The sequence below is a fragment of the Salvelinus fontinalis genome, chromosome 9, assembly GCF_029448725.1.
Source record: "Salvelinus fontinalis isolate EN_2023a chromosome 9, ASM2944872v1, whole genome shotgun sequence".
In the NCBI taxonomy this organism is placed as follows: Eukaryota; Metazoa; Chordata; class Actinopteri; order Salmoniformes; family Salmonidae; genus Salvelinus; species Salvelinus fontinalis.
This window is the reverse complement of record NC_074673.1, coordinates 4,491,240-4,511,187: the sequence shown is the minus strand read 5'-3', so window position 1 is coordinate 4,511,187 and position 19,948 is coordinate 4,491,240. Positions and strand designations below refer to the sequence as shown.

General features: G+C 49.8%; 1 long non-coding RNA gene and 1 other non-coding gene across 2 annotated transcripts; both read right to left on the bottom strand.

The window, feature by feature from the left end:
• Positions 1-17,540: 17,540 nt before the first annotated feature.
• Positions 17,541-17,731, bottom strand: LOC129862974 (U2 spliceosomal RNA). Its single transcript, XR_008760854.1, has one exon. It is a non-coding gene; the product is annotated as a U2 spliceosomal RNA (small nuclear RNA).
• On the bottom strand, positions 17,545-19,270 carry LOC129861922 (uncharacterized). The gene is made up of 2 exons (XR_008760686.1): positions 18,935-19,270; positions 17,545-18,881 (listed from the first exon to the last, which is right to left on the bottom strand). It is a non-coding gene; the product is annotated as an uncharacterized LOC129861922 (long non-coding RNA).
• Positions 19,271-19,948: the final 678 nt, after the last annotated feature.

The following is a 19,948-nucleotide window of genomic DNA, read 5'->3' as shown; positions in this document are numbered from 1 at the left end:
CGCCCGTCTAACACGACGCGACACCAAACGCCCGTCTAACACGACGCGATACCAAACGCCAGTCTAACATGACGCGATACCAAACGCCAGTCTAACATGACGCGATACCAAACGCCCGTCTAACATGACGCGATACCAAACGCCCGTCTAACATGACGCGATACCAAACGCCCGTCTAACATGACACCAAACGCCCGTCTAACATGACGCGATACCAAACGCCCGTCTAACATGACGCGATACCAAACGCCAGTCTAACATGACGCGATACCAAACGCCAGTCTAACATGACGCGATACCAAACGCCCGTCTAACATGACACCAAACGCCCGTCTAACATGACGCGATACCAAACGCCCGTCTAACATGACACCAAACGCCCGTCTAACATGACGCGATACCAAACGCCCGTCTAACATGACGCGATACCAAACGCCCGTCTAACATGACGCGATACCAAACGCCAGTCTAACATGACGCGATACCAAACGCCCGTCTAACATGACGCGATGCCAAACGCCCGTCTAACATGACGCGATACCAAACGCCAGTCTAACATGACGCGATACCAAACGCCCGTCTAACATGACGCGATGCCAAACGCCCGTCTAACATGACGCGACACCAAACGCCAGTCTAACATGATACCAAACGCCAGTCTAACATGACGCGATACCAAACGCCCGTCTAACATGACGCGATACCAAACGCCAGTCTAACATGACGCGATACCAAACGCCAGTCTAACATGACGCGATACCAAACGCCCGTCTAACATGACACCAAACGCCAGTCTAACATGACGCGATACCAAACGCCAGTCTAACATGACGCGATACCAAACGCCCGTCTAACATGATACCAAACGCCAGTCTAACATGACGCGATACCAAACGCCCGTCTAACATGACGCGACACCAAACGCCAGTCTAACACGACGCGATACCAAACGCCCGTCTAACATGACACCAAACGCCAGTCTAACATGACGCGATACCAAACGCCCGTCTAACATGACGCGATACCAAACGCCAGTCTAACACGACGCGATGCCAAACGCCCGTCTAACATGACGCGATACCAAACGCCAGTCTAACACGACGCGATACCAAACGCCAGTCTAACACGACGCGATACCAAACGCCCGTCTAACATGACGCGATACCAAACGCCCGTCTAACATGACGCGATACCAAACGCCCGTCTAACATGACGCGACACCAAACGCCCGTCTAACATGACGCGACACCAAACGCCCGTCTAACATGACGCGACACCAAACGCCAGTCTAACATGACGCGACACCAAACGCCAGTCTAACATGACGCGATACCAAACGCCAGTCTAACATGACGCGATACCAAACGCCCGTCTAACATGACGCGATGCCAAACGCCCGTCTAACATGACGCGATACCAAACGCCAGTCTAACATGACGCGACGCCAAACGCCCGTCTAACATGACGCGACGCCAAACGCCCGTCTAACATGACGCGATGCCAAACGCCCGTCTAACATGACGCGACACCAAACGCCCGTCTAACATGACGCGACACCAAACGCCCGTCTAACATGACGCGATACCAAACGCCAGTCTAACATGACGCGACACCAAACGCCAGTCTAACATGACGCGACACCAAACGCCAGTCTAACATGACGCGACACCAAACGCCCGTCTAACACGACGCGATACCAAACGCCAGTCTAACATGACGCGATGCCAAACGCCCGTCTAACATGACGCGATACCAAACGCCCGTCTAACATGACGCGATGCCAAACGCCAGTCTAACACGACACCAAACGCCCGTCTAACATGACGCGACACCAAACGCCCGTCTAACATGACGCGATACCAAACGCCAGTCTAACACGACGCGACGCCAAACGCCCGTCTAACACGACGCGATACCAAACGCCCGTCTAACATGACGCGATACCAAACGCCCGTCTAACATGACGCGATACCAAACGCCAGTCTAACATGACGCGATACCAAACGCCCGTCTAACATGACGCGATGCCAAACGCCAGTCTAACACGACACCAAACGCCCGTCTAACATGACGCGATACCAAACGCCCGTCTAACACGACACCAAACGCCAGTCTAACATGACGCGATACCAAACGCCAGTCTAACATGACGCGATGCCAAACGCCAGTCTAACATGACGCGACGCCAAACGCCCGTCTAACATGACGCAATACCAAACGCCCGTCTAACATGACGCGATACCAAACGCCAGTCTAACATGATACCAAACGCCCGTCTAACACGACGCAATACCAAACGCCCGTCTAACATGACGCGATACCAAACGCCAGTCTAACATGACGCGATACCAAACGCCAGTCTAACATGACGCGATACCAAACGCCAGTCTAACATGACGCGATACCAAACGCCAGTCTAACATGACGCGATGCCACACGCCAATCTAACATGACGCGATACCAAACACCCGTCTAACATGACGCGATACCAAACGCCCGTCTAACACGACGCGATACCAAACGCCAGTCTAACATGACGCGATACCAAACGCCCGTCTAACATGACGCGATACCAAACGCCCGTCTAACATGACGCGATACCAAACGCCCGTCTAACATGACGCGATACCAAACGCCCGTCTAACATGACGCGACACCAAACGCCAGTCTAACACGACGCGATACCAAACGCCAGTCTAACACGACGCGATACCAAACGCCAGTCTAACATGACGCGATACCAAACGCCCGTCTAACATGACGCGATACCAAACGCCAGTCTAACACGACGCGATACCAAACGCCCGTCTAACATGACGCGATACCAAACGCCAGTCTAACACGACGCGATACCAAACGCCAGTCTAACACGACGCGATACCAAACGCCAGTCTAACACGACGCGATACCAAACGCCAGTCTAACATGACGCGACACCAAACGCCCGTCTAACATGACGCGACACCAAACGCCCGTCTACCATGACGCGATACCAAACGCCAGTCTAACATGACGCGATACCAAACGCCAGTCTAACACGACGCGATACCAAACGCCCGTCTAACACGACGCGATACCAAACGCCAGTCTAACATGACGCGATACCAAACGCCAGTCTAACATGACGCGATACCAAACGCCCGTCTAACACGACGCGATACCAAACGCCCGTCTAACACGACACCAAACGCCCATCTAACATGACGCGATACCAAACGCCCGTCTAACACGATACCAAACGCCAGTCTAACATGACGCGATACCAAACGCCCGTCTAACACGATACCAAACGCCCGTCTAACATGACGCGATACCAAACGCCCGTCTAACATGACGCGATACCAAACGCCAGTCTAACATGACGCGATACCAAACGCCAGTCTAACATGACGCGATACCAAACGCCCGTCTAACATGACGCGACACCAAACGCCAGTCTAACATGACGCGATACCAAACGCCAGTCTAACACGACGCGATACCAAACGCCAGTCTAACATGACGCGATACCAAACGCCCGTCTAACATGACGCGATACCAAACGCCAGTCTAACATGACGCGATACCAAACGCCCGTCTAACATGACGCGACACCAAACGCCCGTCTAACACGACGCGATACCAAACGCCCGTCTAACATGACGCGATACCAAACGCCCGTCTAACATGACGCGATACCAAACGCCCGTCTAACATGACGCGATACCAAACGCCAGTCTAACATGACGCGATACCAAACGCCCGTCTAACATGACACCAAACGCCCGTCTAACATGACGCGATACCAAACGCCCGTCTAACATGACGCGATACCAAACGCCAGTCTAACATGACGCGATACCAAACGCCCGTCTAACCTGACGCGATACCAAACGCCCGTCTAACATGACGCGATACCAAACGCCCGTCTAACATGACGCGATACCAAACGCCAGTCTAACATGACGCGATACCAAACGCCCGTCTAACATGACGCGATACCAAACGCCAGTCTAACATGACGCGATACCAAACGCCCGTCTAACATGACGCGATACCAAACGCCAGTCTAACATGACGCGATACCAAACGCCCGTCTAACATGACACCAAACGCCCGTCTAACATGACACCAAACGCCAGTCTAACATGACGCGATACCAAACGCCAGTCTAACATGACGCGACACCAAACGCCAGTCTAACATGACGCGATACCAAACGCCAGTCTAACATGACGCGATACCAAACGCCCGTCTAACACGACACCAAACGCCAGTCTAACATGACGCGATACCAAACGCCCGTCTAACATGACGCGATACCAAACGCCCGTCTAACATGACGCGATACCAAACGCCAGTCTAACATGACGCGATACCAAACGCCCGTCTAACATGACGCGATACCAAACGCCCGTCTAACATGACGCGATACCAAACGCCCGTCTAACATGACGCGATACCAAACGCCAGTCTAACATGACGCGATACCAAACGCCCGTCTAACATGACGCGATACCAAACGCCCGTCTAACATGACGCGATACCAAACGCCAGTCTAACATGACGCGATGCCAAACGCCCGTCTAACATGACGCGATACCAAACGCCCGTCTAACATGACACCAAACGCCCGTCTAACATGACGCGATACCAAACGCCCGTCTAACATGACGCGATACCAAACGCCCGTCTAACATGACGCGATACCAAACGCCAGTCTAACATGACGCGATACCAAACGCCCGTCTAACATGACGCGATACCAAACGCCCGTCTAACATGACGCGATACCAAACGCCCGTCTAACATGACGCGATACCAAACGCCAGTCTAACATGACGCGATGCCAAACGCCCGTCTAACATGACGCGATACCAAACGCCCGTCTAACATGACACCAAACGCCCGTCTAACCTGACGCGATACCAAACGCCCGTCTAACACGACGCGATACCAAACGCCCGTCTAACACGACGCGATACCAAACGCCCGTCTAACACGACGCGATACCAAACGCCCGTCTAACATGACGCGATACCAAACGCCAGTCTAACATGACGCGATACCAAACGCCAGTCTAACATGACGCGACGCCAAACGCCCGTCTAACATGACGCGATACCAAACGCCCGTCTAACATGACGCGATACCAAACGCCAGTCTAAGATGACGCGATACCAAACGCCAGTCTAACATGACGCGATACCAAACGCCAGTCTAAGATGACGCGATACCAAACGCCAATCTAAGATGACGCGATACCAAACGCCAGTCTAACATGACGCGATGCCAAACGCCAGTCTAACATGACGCGATACCAAACGCCAGTCTAACATGACGCGATACCAAACGCCCGTCTACCATGACGCGATACCAAACGCCAGTCTAACACGACGCGATACCAAACGCCCGTCTAACATGACGCGATGCCAAACGCCCGTCTAACATGACGCGACGCCAAACGCCAGTCTAACATGACGCGATACCAAACGGCAGTCTAACATGACGCGATACCAAACGCCAGTCTAACATGACGCGATGCCAAACGCCAGTCTAACATGACGCGATACCAAACGCCAATCTAACATGACGCGATACCAAACGCCCGTCTAACATGACGCGATACCAAACGCCAGTCTAACATGACGCGATACCAAACGCCAGTCTAACATGACGCGATACCAAACGCCCGTCTAACATGACGCGATGCCAAACGCCAGTCTAACATGACGCGATGCCAAACGCAAGTCTAACATGACGCGATACCAAACGCCCGTCTAACATGACGCGATACCAAACGCCAGTCTAAGATGACGCGATACCAAACGCCAGTCTAACATGACGCGATGCCAAACGCCAGTCTAACATGACGCGATACCAAACGCCAGTCTAACATGACGCGATACCAAACGCCCGTCTAACATGACGCGATACCAAACGCCAGTCTAACATGACGCGATACCAAACGCCAGTCTAACATGACGCGATACCAAACGCCCGTCTAACATGACGCGATACCAAACGCCCGTCTAACATGACGCGATACCAAACGCCCGTCTAACATGACGCGATGCCAAACGCCCGTCTAACATGACGCGATACCAAACGCCCGTCTAACACGACGCGACACCAAACGCCCGTCTAACACGACGCGATACCAAACGCCAGTCTAACATGACGCGATACCAAACGCCAGTCTAACATGACGCGATACCAAACGCCCGTCTAACATGACGCGATACCAAACGCCCGTCTAACATGACGCGATACCAAACGCCCGTCTAACATGACACCAAACGCCCGTCTAACATGACGCGATACCAAACGCCCGTCTAACATGACGCGATACCAAACGCCAGTCTAACATGACGCGATACCAAACGCCAGTCTAACATGACGCGATACCAAACGCCCGTCTAACATGACACCAAACGCCCGTCTAACATGACGCGATACCAAACGCCCGTCTAACATGACACCAAACGCCCGTCTAACATGACGCGATACCAAACGCCCGTCTAACATGACGCGATACCAAACGCCCGTCTAACATGACGCGATACCAAACGCCAGTCTAACATGACGCGATACCAAACGCCCGTCTAACATGACGCGATGCCAAACGCCCGTCTAACATGACGCGATACCAAACGCCAGTCTAACATGACGCGATACCAAACGCCCGTCTAACATGACGCGATGCCAAACGCCCGTCTAACATGACGCGACACCAAACGCCAGTCTAACATGATACCAAACGCCAGTCTAACATGACGCGATACCAAACGCCCGTCTAACATGACGCGATACCAAACGCCAGTCTAACATGACGCGATACCAAACGCCAGTCTAACATGACGCGATACCAAACGCCCGTCTAACATGACACCAAACGCCAGTCTAACATGACGCGATACCAAACGCCAGTCTAACATGACGCGATACCAAACGCCCGTCTAACATGATACCAAACGCCAGTCTAACATGACGCGATACCAAACGCCCGTCTAACATGACGCGACACCAAACGCCAGTCTAACACGACGCGATACCAAACGCCCGTCTAACATGACACCAAACGCCAGTCTAACATGACGCGATACCAAACGCCCGTCTAACATGACGCGATACCAAACGCCAGTCTAACACGACGCGATGCCAAACGCCCGTCTAACATGACGCGATACCAAACGCCAGTCTAACACGACGCGATACCAAACGCCAGTCTAACACGACGCGATACCAAACGCCCGTCTAACATGACGCGATACCAAACGCCCGTCTAACATGACGCGATACCAAACGCCCGTCTAACATGACGCGACACCAAACGCCCGTCTAACATGACGCGACACCAAACGCCCGTCTAACATGACGCGACACCAAACGCCAGTCTAACATGACGCGACACCAAACGCCAGTCTAACATGACGCGATACCAAACGCCAGTCTAACATGACGCGATACCAAACGCCCGTCTAACATGACGCGATGCCAAACGCCCGTCTAACATGACGCGATACCAAACGCCAGTCTAACATGACGCGACGCCAAACGCCCGTCTAACATGACGCGACGCCAAACGCCCGTCTAACATGACGCGATGCCAAACGCCCGTCTAACATGACGCGACACCAAACGCCCGTCTAACATGACGCGACACCAAACGCCCGTCTAACATGACGCGATACCAAACGCCAGTCTAACATGACGCGACACCAAACGCCAGTCTAACATGACGCGACACCAAACGCCAGTCTAACATGACGCGACACCAAACGCCCGTCTAACACGACGCGATACCAAACGCCAGTCTAACATGACGCGATGCCAAACGCCCGTCTAACATGACGCGATACCAAACGCCCGTCTAACATGACGCGATGCCAAACGCCAGTCTAACATGACGCGATACCAAACGCCAGTCTAACATGACGCGATACCAAACGCCCGTCTAACATGACGCGATGCCAAACGCCAGTCTAACACGACGCGATGCCAAACGCCAGTCTAACACGACACCAAACGCCCGTCTAACATGACGCGACACCAAACGCCCGTCTAACATGACGCGATACCAAACGCCAGTCTAACATGACGCGATGCCAAACGCCAGTCTAACATGACGCGATACCAAACGCCCGTCTAACATGACGCGATGCCAAACGCCAGTCTAACACGACACCAAACGCCCGTCTAACATGACGCGACACCAAACGCCCGTCTAACATGACGCGATACCAAACGCCAGTCTAACACGACGCGACGCCAAACGCCCGTCTAACACGACGCGATACCAAACGCCCGTCTAACATGACGCGATACCAAACGCCCGTCTAACATGACGCGATACCAAACGCCAGTCTAACATGACGCGATACCAAACGCCCGTCTAACATGACGCGATGCCAAACGCCAGTCTAACACGACACCAAACGCCCGTCTAACATGACGCGATACCAAACGCCCGTCTAACACGACACCAAACGCCAGTCTAACATGACGCGATACCAAACGCCAGTCTAACATGACGCGATGCCAAACGCCAGTCTAACATGACGCGACGCCAAACGCCCGTCTAACATGACGCAATACCAAACGCCCGTCTAACATGACGCGATACCAAACGCCAGTCTAACATGATACCAAACGCCCGTCTAACACGACGCAATACCAAACGCCCGTCTAACATGACGCGATACCAAACGCCAGTCTAACATGACGCGATACCAAACGCCAGTCTAACATGACGCGATACCAAACGCCAGTCTAACATGACGCGATACCAAACGCCAGTCTAACATGACGCGATGCCACACGCCAATCTAACATGACGCGATACCAAACGCCCGTCTAACATGACGCGATACCAAACGCCCGTCTAACACGACGCGATACCAAACGCCAGTCTAACATGACGCGATACCAAACGCCCGTCTAACATGACGCGATACCAAACGCCCGTCTAACATGACGCGATACCAAACGCCCGTCTAACATGACGCGATACCAAACGCCCGTCTAACATGACGCGACACCAAACGCCAGTCTAACACGACGCGATACCAAACGCCAGTCTAACACGACGCGATACCAAACGCCAGTCTAACATGACGCGATACCAAACGCCCGTCTAACATGACGCGATACCAAACGCCAGTCTAACACGACGCGATACCAAACGCCCGTCTAACATGACGCGATACCAAACGCCAGTCTAACACGACGCGATACCAAACGCCAGTCTAACACGACGCGATACCAAACGCCAGTCTAACACGACGCGATACCAAACGCCAGTCTAACATGACGCGACACCAAACGCCCGTCTAACATGACGCGACACCAAACGCCCGTCTACCATGACGCGATACCAAACGCCAGTCTAACATGACGCGATACCAAACGCCAGTCTAACACGACGCGATACCAAACGCCCGTCTAACACGACGCGATACCAAACGCCAGTCTAACATGACGCGATACCAAACGCCAGTCTAACATGACGCGATACCAAACGCCCGTCTAACACGACGCGATACCAAACGCCCGTCTAACACGACACCAAACGCCCATCTAACATGACGCGATACCAAACGCCCGTCTAACACGATACCAAACGCCAGTCTAACATGACGCGATACCAAACGCCCGTCTAACACGATACCAAACGCCCGTCTAACATGACGCGATACCAAACGCCCGTCTAACATGACGCGATACCAAACGCCAGTCTAACATGACGCGATACCAAACGCCAGTCTAACATGACGCGATACCAAACGCCCGTCTAACATGACGCGACACCAAACGCCAGTCTAACATGACGCGATACCAAACGCCAGTCTAACACGACGCGATACCAAACGCCAGTCTAACATGACGCGATACCAAACGCCCGTCTAACATGACGCGATACCAAACGCCAGTCTAACATGACGCGATACCAAACGCCCGTCTAACATGACGCGACACCAAACGCCCGTCTAACACGACGCGATACCAAACGCCCGTCTAACATGACGCGATGCCACACGCCCGTCTAACATGACGCGATACCAAACGCCAGTCTAACATGACGCGATACCAAACGCCAGTCTAACATGACGCGATACCAAACGCCAGTCTAACATGACGCGATACCAAACGCCAGTCTAACATGACGCGATACCAAACGCCAGTCTAACATGACGCGACACCAAACGCCAGTCTAACATGACGCGATACCAAACGCCAGTCTAACATGACGCGATGCCAAACGCCAGTCTAACATGATGCCAAACGCCCGTCTAACATGACGCGATACCAAACGCCCGTCTAACATGACGCGATGCCAAACGCCGTCTAACATGACGCGACACCAAACGCCCGTCTAACACGACACGACACCAAACGCCCGTCTAACACGACACGACACCAAACGCCAGTCTAACACGACGCGATACCAAACGCCAGTCTAACACGACGCGATACCAAACGCCCGTCTAACACGACGCGACGCCAAACGCCCGTCTAACACGACGCGACACCAAACGCCCGTCTAACATGACGCGATACCAAACGCCAGTCTAACACGACGCGATACCAAACGCCCGTCTAACACGACGCGACGCCAAACGCCAGTCTAACATGACGCGATACCAAACGCCAGTCTAACACGACGCGATACCAAACGCCCGTCTAACACGACGCGACGCCAAACGCCAGTCTAACATGACGCGATACCAAACGCCAATCTAACATGACGCGATACCAAACGCCAGTCTAACATGACGCGATACCAAACGCCAGTCTAACATGACGCGATACCAAACGCCAGTCTAACATGACGCGATACCAAACGCCCGTCTAACATGACGCGATACCAAACGCCAGTCTAACACGACGCGATACCAAACGCCAGTCTAACATGACGCGATACCAAACGCCCGTCTAACACGACGAGAACTACAAAATAGTGATGTCAGACAGCATATGCAGCAGCTCTATATGAAATAATAAAGTCCCCAAATAAAACAAATGTAATATTTTATTAAAGTCAATTTAATGTGAATAAATGATGGTTAATAAGTGATCAGCAGTAATGGACAGTCACTACCATCATGGGACTTGTATAAATTGTTTTATTCTGTGTTGCAGCATTCAACCCAAATAATGAAAGACAAAAACGTGATAATTTTTTAAATAATATAACCGAAAACGAAGAGACCTCAAAAAGCACTAATCGCTCAGCACTGATATTGAATGTAATTCTAGTCAGAAGTAAAGTCACTAGTTACCAAATTAAAAGTTGAGCAAGTTAGATTTTCCCACAAATGTACCCAGATGTTTTTATAAACTATTTATAAGTAAATATGATACTTGACACATCCAGTAAGATGTCCATTGTATTCCCAGTGGATAGCACTTAAAATGTTTGAATTAAAACACGTTTTTCCCCCCTAGTGGTTCTCGAAATAGGAATGCTTTCTGTCACTTACTATCCTAAAACCTACAGGAAACGTGGCCTAAGGACCAGGAGCCAGGGGTTGATTTGGGATTCAACAGGGAGTTTTGTTACCTTTGAGGTGCTGCATGGAGGCCTTGTTCTCCTTGACTGTGGCCTGTAGCTGTCTGCAGGCATTCTCTAGATGCTTCCGGAGGTCCTGACTCTTCTTCTGCAACACAGACACGGTCTCAGCACACTGCTTCCCACAACCACCCTCTTCTCTCTTGTGATCAGTGGAGCCTGAATCGATAGAAGAACATATTTAAATCATACTTAGGGTTTGCTCTCACGCCTGGCATTTTATTTATTTCTTTACCCTTTTTTCTCCCCAATTTCGTGGTTTCAAATTGGAAGTTAGTCTTGTCTAGTCGCTGCAACTTCCGTACGGACTCGGAGAGAGGAAGGTCGAGAGCCGTGAGTCCTCCGAAACACGACCCAACCACTATGAAACTGGTTGAGTTCTTTCTCATGGTGCTCCTGATGTTCCTTCAGCACCCGGCCGAACTCCTCCTCACTGATCTGGAGAGGGAGAACAACACGGCCATAAAATACACTGTTAGTCAGGTCAACACAGCCTTCATAATACACTGTTAGTCAGGTCAACACAGCCTTCAAGATATAACTACAATTGTTTTACACAACAGTGGTACGCCTGCTACCATGCCTTGGCACGGTAACAATACATGCAGTAAAGAGGTCTCTGGAAATGCCATGTAAACGCATGGAGGAAAGATGCCTACTCTCCTCATTCCCCCCAGCAAAACTAGCTTACATTTCACAAGAGTATAATTGCTTGCATAGATGTCAACCCTACAGTGTGTGAATGTGTTTTAAATAGTATAAACTGCCTTAATTTTGCTGGACCCCAGGAAGAGTAGCTGCTGCCTTGGCAGGAACTAATGGGGATCCATAATAAACACCAGGAAGAGTAGCTGCTGCAATGGCAGGAACTAATTGGGATCCATAATAAACCCCAGGAAGAGTAGCTGCTGCCTTGGTAGGAACTAATGGGGATCCATAATAAACCCCAGGAAGAGTAGCTGCTGCCTTGGCAGGAACTAATGGGGATCCATAATAAACCCCAGGAAGAGTAGCTGCTGTCTTGGCAGGAACTAATGGGGATCCATAATAAACCCTAGGAAGAGTAGCTGCTGCTTTGGCAGGAACTAATGGGGATCCATAATAAACCCCAATACATGTTCATGTCACCAATCAACTGCATTAGTAGAGTAAGAAACGACTGACCCCCTCCCCGATTTCTCTATGCTAGTAATTATACAACGGCAGTTAGCATTTAGCAGTGACTTCATCTAAACGTGAAACGGTGGCTACTTCTAAATGTTACGCAGCGAGATCAGTCAAATATTTACCAATCAGACTTTAGTAAACATATTGTGGGCCTGATTTGATGTATTCTATCATGACGGATGATGAATATCCACTTAGTTAGATCAGATTTGTTTAATGTTGTGTTCCAGTCTGTCTGTCCTTCTATCCCCCACGGTCTGCATTCCATTGACCTCTTTACCACATCTAGTGAGAGAGAGAGACAGAGAGAAAGACAGAGAGAAAGACAGAGAGAGACAAAGAGAGAGACAGACAGACAGAGAAAGAGAGAGACAGACAGACAGAGAAAGAGAGAGACAGACAGACAGAGAGAGACAGACAGACAGAGAGAGAGAGAGACAGACAGACAGAGAGACAGAGAGAGACAGACAGAAAGACAGACAGACAGACAGACAGAGAGACAGACAGAGAGACAGACAGACAGACAGAGAGACACCCACCTTTTCCCACTCGTTCTTGGCCTGGGCTACAGCTTTAGAGATAAGGTATTTACACGTGAGAGCGGAGAGAGAGAGAGCGTGAGAGAGCGAGAGAGAGAGCTAGAGAGAGAGCTAGAGAGAGAGCGAGCGAGAGCGAGAGCGAGAGCGAGAGAGACACCCACCTTTTCCCACTCGTTCTGTGCCTGGGCTACAGCTTTAGAGATTAGGTATTTACACTGAGACATGAGGAGTTCTTTAATGCTTCTACTGGTCCTCCATCTCCCTTCCACCTCTCCTCCATTCTCCTTCTCTTTGTAGGCTCTTCCTCCGAGGAGCATAGTCTGCACCTCCTTCAGCTCAGCCTGAAGCTCCTGGAGCACCTCCTCTCTGGCCTGCCTATGCTCCTGGCCTCTGCTCTCCTCCTGTCTCCTCCAGTCCTCCTCTTGGTCCCTCAGAGCCTGCTGCAGCTCAGCCTCCTTCTGAAGGAGGAGCTCCACCTCCCCCTGCGCCTCATCCCGGGCCTGTTTCAGCTGCTCCTCCTGGAAGGCCTGCAGTGAGAAGATCTCCTGCTGTTTATCTCTGCTCCAGGAGGCTCTGGCTGCAGCCATCTCTGCTTTCAGTAGGGCAGCCTTTTTCTCCCTCTCACGGTCTAGCTGGCTCTGCAGATGTGCCACCTGGCTCTGCAGATGTGCCACCTGGCTCTGCAGATGTGCCACCTGGCTCTGCAGATGTGCCACCTGGCTCTGCAGATGTGCCACCTGGCTCTGCAGATGTGCCACCTGGCTGTGCCACCCACCCCACCTCTGTCTACAGATCCTCCTCCTCCTCCAGCTGCCTGCAGCGCTGTATCTCCTCAACCCTCTGGACTTCTCCTGAACTCCTAGGCCTCTCCTCCTGCCACCTCTCCTCTTCTACAGTCAGGACTAGGGACATCTGACCCAAATCAGAGAGGAGGGAGAGAAACTAGAACTACAAGATGCTTTGGAGTGAAGCAGAAGAAGTGCTATGTTGTTACCATCCGACTACTGGGATGAAGTTAGTTAAAGGACCATTTCACCGCTAATCTTTCAACTTATTCTTTGTTTGGATGTTAAATACTGTATAACTTAGCGACAAAGAGAGACGTATTTTATCCAGGGATGACGTTAAATACTGTATAACTTAGCGACAAAGAGAGACGTATTTTATCCAGGGATGATGTTAAACACTGTATAACTTAGCGACAAAGAGAGACGTATTTTATCCTGTTAGGATTTATGTTTATGCACTATAGCCTCCTACCATATTGTATGAAGATGAATATTGTTTTGTTACACACACACACAAACAATACAGATGTGTGTGTGTGTAGGTGTGTAAAGACTGACCAACATTGAGTGACAGGCCATAAAAGCTGTGGTCAATCTGGAGAGGGGAGGGGTGCATCTCTCTAAGCCAACCAGGGAGGGTAGGGCACTGGACAATACCATATTAGGAACTGTTTGAGTGTAGCATCGGGGAAGACACAAGACGGATCTAATCTACCCAACAACCAGATGTGGACAGAGGAGAGCACTAAGGGACTTGGACAAGTTCGGGTGCCAGCATAGGCTGGGCAAAGTCTAAACCGCGCTCAGCCTCTACTGTGATAGGCCAACAGACGCGTTGGAACTACGTCATCACGGTATAAGAACAGCTGCCAGTTCCCTGTTTTACCCTGCAAGGTGATACAGCGAACCCGTATATACGAACATTGTGATAGGGTAGAGACATGGAGTAGAGACCCTGTGTGATAGAGTAGAGACACGGAGTAGAGACCCTGTGTGATGGAATAGAGACCCTGTGTGATAGAGTAGAGACAGGGAGTAGAGACCCTGTGTGATGGAATAGAGACCCTGTGTGATAGAGTAGAGACAGGGAGTAGAGATCCTGTGTGATAGGGTAGAGACAGGGAGTAGAGATCCTGTGTGATAGGGTAGAGACAGGGAGTAGAGACCCTGTGTGATAGGGTAGAGACAGGGAGTAGAGACCCTGTGTGATAGGGTAGAGACAGGGAGTAGAGACCCTGTGTGATAGAGTAGAGATCCTGTGTGATACTGTAGAGACAGGGAGTAGAGATCCTGTGTGATACTGTAGACACAGGGAGTAGAGATCCTGTGTGATAGAGTAGAGACAGGGAGTAGAGACCCTGTGTGATAGGGTAGAGACAGGGAGTAGAGACCCTGTGTGATAGAGTAGAGATCCTGTGTGATACTGTAGACACAGGGAGTAGAGATCCTGTGTGATAGAGTAGAGACAGGGAGTAGAGACCCTGTGTGATACTGTAGACACAGGGAGTAGAGATCCTGTGTGATAGGGTAGAGAGAGTCAGTTCATCACTATCCCTGCTAGAGCTGCCTCAGTTAACTGTAAACATCTAGGAGCAACAACGGCTCAGCCGTGAAGTGGTAGGCCACACAATCTCAGAGAACAGGACTGCCGAGTGCTGAAGCACGTAATGCGGAAAAATCGTCTGTCCTTGGTTGCAACACTCACTACCGAGTTCCAAACTGCATCTGGAAGCAACGTCAGTACAAGAGCTGTTTGTCGGACTGTAGTGGTGTAAAGCTCGCCGCCATTGGACTCTGGAGCAGTGGAAATATGTTCTCAGGAGTGATGAATCGCTCTTCACCATCTGACAGTCTGAAGGATAAATCTGGGTTTGGCGGATGCCAGGAGAAAACACGACCTGCCCCAATGCATAGTGCCAACTGTAAAGGTTGGTGAAGCAGCAATAATGGTCTGGGGCTGTTTTTCGTGGTTCGGGCCCCTCGAGTGAAGGGAAATCTTACTGCTACAGCAGACAATGACATTCTAGATGATTCTGTGCTACTAACTTTGTGGCAACTTTGGGGAAGGCCCTTTCCTGTTTCAGCATGACAAGGCCCCCGTGCACTAAGCAAGGTCCATACAGAAATGGTTTGTCGAGATTAGTGTGGAATAACTTGACTGGCCTGCACAGAGCCCTGACCTCAACCCCATCAAACACCTTTGAGATGAATTGAAACGCCGACTGCGAGCCAGGCCTAATCGCACAACATCGGTGCCCGACCTCACTAATGCTCTTGTGGCTGAATGGAAGCAAGTCCCCCACAGCAAAGTTCCACCATCGAGTGGAAAGCCTTCCCAGAAGAGTGGAGGCTGTTATAGCAGCAAAGGGGGGACCAGTTCCACATTAATGCCCATGATTTTGGATTGAGATGTTTAACAAGCAGGTGTCCATATACTTTTGGTCATGTAGTGTATCACTGTCATAGCAAGTTAAAGGTTTCTGTAACTGAGAATGTTGTTGCTGTTCAAGCTACTTGCACATATATTTCTGTATTTTAATAAAAACTGTTTATTTTGATACATTGATGTTTATGGTATTTTGTCATTCTTGCCCATCCTTGCACCCAGTTGACAAATGTTTTAAAAATGCCTTAAGTCCTCAATGGCACTGTCCATGCAGCGAACACACACTGGAGTCATAATACCCAGAAACAAGGAAATGTTTCCAATTGTTTTTCCACCATTCATTTCTCTCATAGGGAATTTTTCCTCCCAGTGGCCTTATCATACAAGGCTCTACAGACAGATTTAAAAATACATGGGCTATTTTTGCGTTGATGGTGTATGTATTGAAGCCAGGTGTAACCTAGTGGTTAGAGCTTTGGACTAGTAACTGTAAAGGTTGCAAGATCGAATCCTCAAGCTGACAAGGTAAAACATCTGTCGTTCTGCCCCTGAACCCACTGTTCCTAGGTGGGTGGGTCATTGTAAATAAGAATTTGTTCTTAACTGACTTGCCTAGTTAAATAACATTTTAAAAAGTGGTTTAACGTTCAAATGCGTTTTGATTGACCACATAGAACAGCTTGGACAAGGCGACGGTCGGTGGAAGTCTGGCGCCACCAAGTGGACAATTATTTTAGTTCCCTTGTGGCAGCAGTGCTTCCAGAGATAGTTTATAAATATGGCCCGCCGGGACCTTGGGTGTTGTGGGGGACCCTTCGCCTGGGGTCGAGGCTCCATTTCTTCTGTATCACCCCAGGGCATCCGTCTCCCAGAGAACATATATTTTATTTTGGAAAAGTTGTATTGTTGCATTTCCTTTGAAAACAGCTCACACATATTTTTGAACATCATTTTATACACATAAAAACGGCATTAAAGCATCAAAAACTATTTGAATTGCTTTGATCACTATCTAGTGACATAGACTTTCTTAATTAAACCCAATATCCATCATGACTATAATAAAATAACCATCCGGTTGGCTTCGTCTGCTTTTTCTTTACAACGGCAGGGGGTGCACCGTTCCTGGAGGTACTGCAATACCAGGTCGATGCGTGGAGTGGACGGAGCAAGCCCCTATTCCATCTCCCTATTCCAAAAATCAATTTAATATATGGTCCCCAGATAGGGGACGTATCAGATATTAAACTGATAAGAACAGATACTACACTTGATCTTAGCCAAAAGGCCGAGAAGCGATACCGCAATGCTTTCGGGAGGAAGGTGCCGTTCTCAGACACGTCAAATCCGGAAACGCTTACAGCAAAATGAGCTCTGTAAACTTTACATCAAATATCAAAGATTATGATGCTGTTAAAAAATGGTGGCATAGATCGGGATTTGATCAACGTCGGGAAAAGACACTTTTCACTGATACAATGTAACACATTGGTAGGATACAAAGTCACGCGGTCATCCGCCCTCCAATCGGAAACTAGACAGATCCTTATTGAGTTAAAACCAGATTTACAGCTAAATTGGAATAATAATCTATCAAATACGGGTGGGAGAAACAATTTGCAGATAATAATATTGACATAACATTTTATCTTTTATAAAATATCTCAGGAAGCGTTGATGCCACAAGGGAACAAAACAAATTGTCCACTTGGTGGCGCCAGACTTCCACCGACCGTCGCCTTGTACAAGCAGTTCTATGTTGTCAATAAAATACACTTGAATGTTGAACCACTTGACTTCAATACAGACATCATCAACGCAAAAATAGCCTATGTATTTTTAAATCTGTCTATAGAGCCTTGTATGATAAGGCCATTGTGAGGAGGCCTTTATAAAGTTGCCCTCCTAAATTACTCATACCGTATACCAGACACTGCTGTCGGGGATGCCATCCAGCACCCTGTCCATCAAACGCTCAAAAGTAGCTGGAGCGTTGCACAGGCCAAAACACAGGACCTTGAACTGCCAGTGTCCTCTGTTAGTGGAGAACAGTTTTGTCTCTGGCCTCTGGGGAGAGGGGCACCTGCCAGTAGCCACTAAAATGAGTTAACAGTTCAAACTGAGCATGAAAAGCTTCCCAATCCGCCTCACCGGAATACTTCGGGGTCTTAACAGCTACGGACGCAGCCGGGAACTGGGCGCCGCCATGTTTGTTTACATCCTGAGCCCCAGATTCCTAGTCCCGCCGCGTCGACGTCACCCCTTCGGTCCGCCCACCAGAATCGGCGCGAAGCACAGTCGACGAAGCGCTCGTGCCCGCTTCAGCCGCCATCACTCTAATGTCCTCCCTCAAGCGGCCTCTGGGCTCCGACTCCTTGGCGATCTCCTCAGCCAGACCCTCCGACGTCCATTCACCCCCCCCCTTGGCCATAATCGTCCCCTACCTCCACCTTACATTTACATTTAAGTCATTTAGCAGACGCTCTTATCCAGAGCGACTTACCTTCACTTTCGGATTCCCTCGAAGCATTTTCAACCCCGTTCTCACCTACGGTAGCTAGCCACAGAAGTCAGCTAGCTAGCTGGCTAACTTTTATCAACGTTTTTACTTCTGACACCAATGTAATGACCTGACTAGATCTTAAAGGAACAATTGTCCAGACGGAGGTTTGAGTTTACGAATTGACGGTTTATTAACCTAACTTTACACAGGCTACTGTTTGGCCGAAGCCCACGCCAAATAAATGAAAGATAACCCACAAGCCAACCGTGACCTTCTCTTGTGAAACCCAGACGTAAGAGGGAGAACAAAGGCTGAACCTGGTCTTAACTTCCGATGCTCCACCCCCCTGCCCAACCCCCCTCCACGCCACTCCGCCAACCACCACGATGCCCGGCATCAGAACATTCCAGGCATTCCCGTGATTGGCAGATAGCAGGTTGATTGACATGTCGGACCCCGCGAACACTGTCAGTACACACAACCACCTACTAGCCTAACACATAACACACAGCTGTATGTGCGGGTCGCTACAATATCATGATGCTCAAATCATTTTTCCTTCTCAAATCAGGTGTCGTCAACAACGTTAAAGGAATTGATGCTATAAGCCCGTCTTCTAAAGATGAGTTCACAGAGTTTGAAAAGTTGTTAAAAGACAAGATATCACCTTTTGATAGTTCCATACACTATTCCCGGCTTCCTAGAGTCCTTGTTTCGAGACCTCTGTTTCTCATGTAAGTATTGATTTAATAATATACCGTTTGAAAAGTAACCAATGTTATTGGCCATGCATCTCAACGGTCAGTGGGGCCTGTATTATGTCCCTGTATTGTATGAAATATGTTTTAACTGTGCACCTCTTATGTTACAGTGGAGGTGGAGGACTTGAAAAAAGTCAGCAACAGTCTTACTAAGTGAGAAACAGAAACAGGAAAAGGTTTGTTTTTTCATTTTATTTAAATTACAGACAAGTATTGACATTTATCACCAGTACACATGGTCTACTTAGACCGG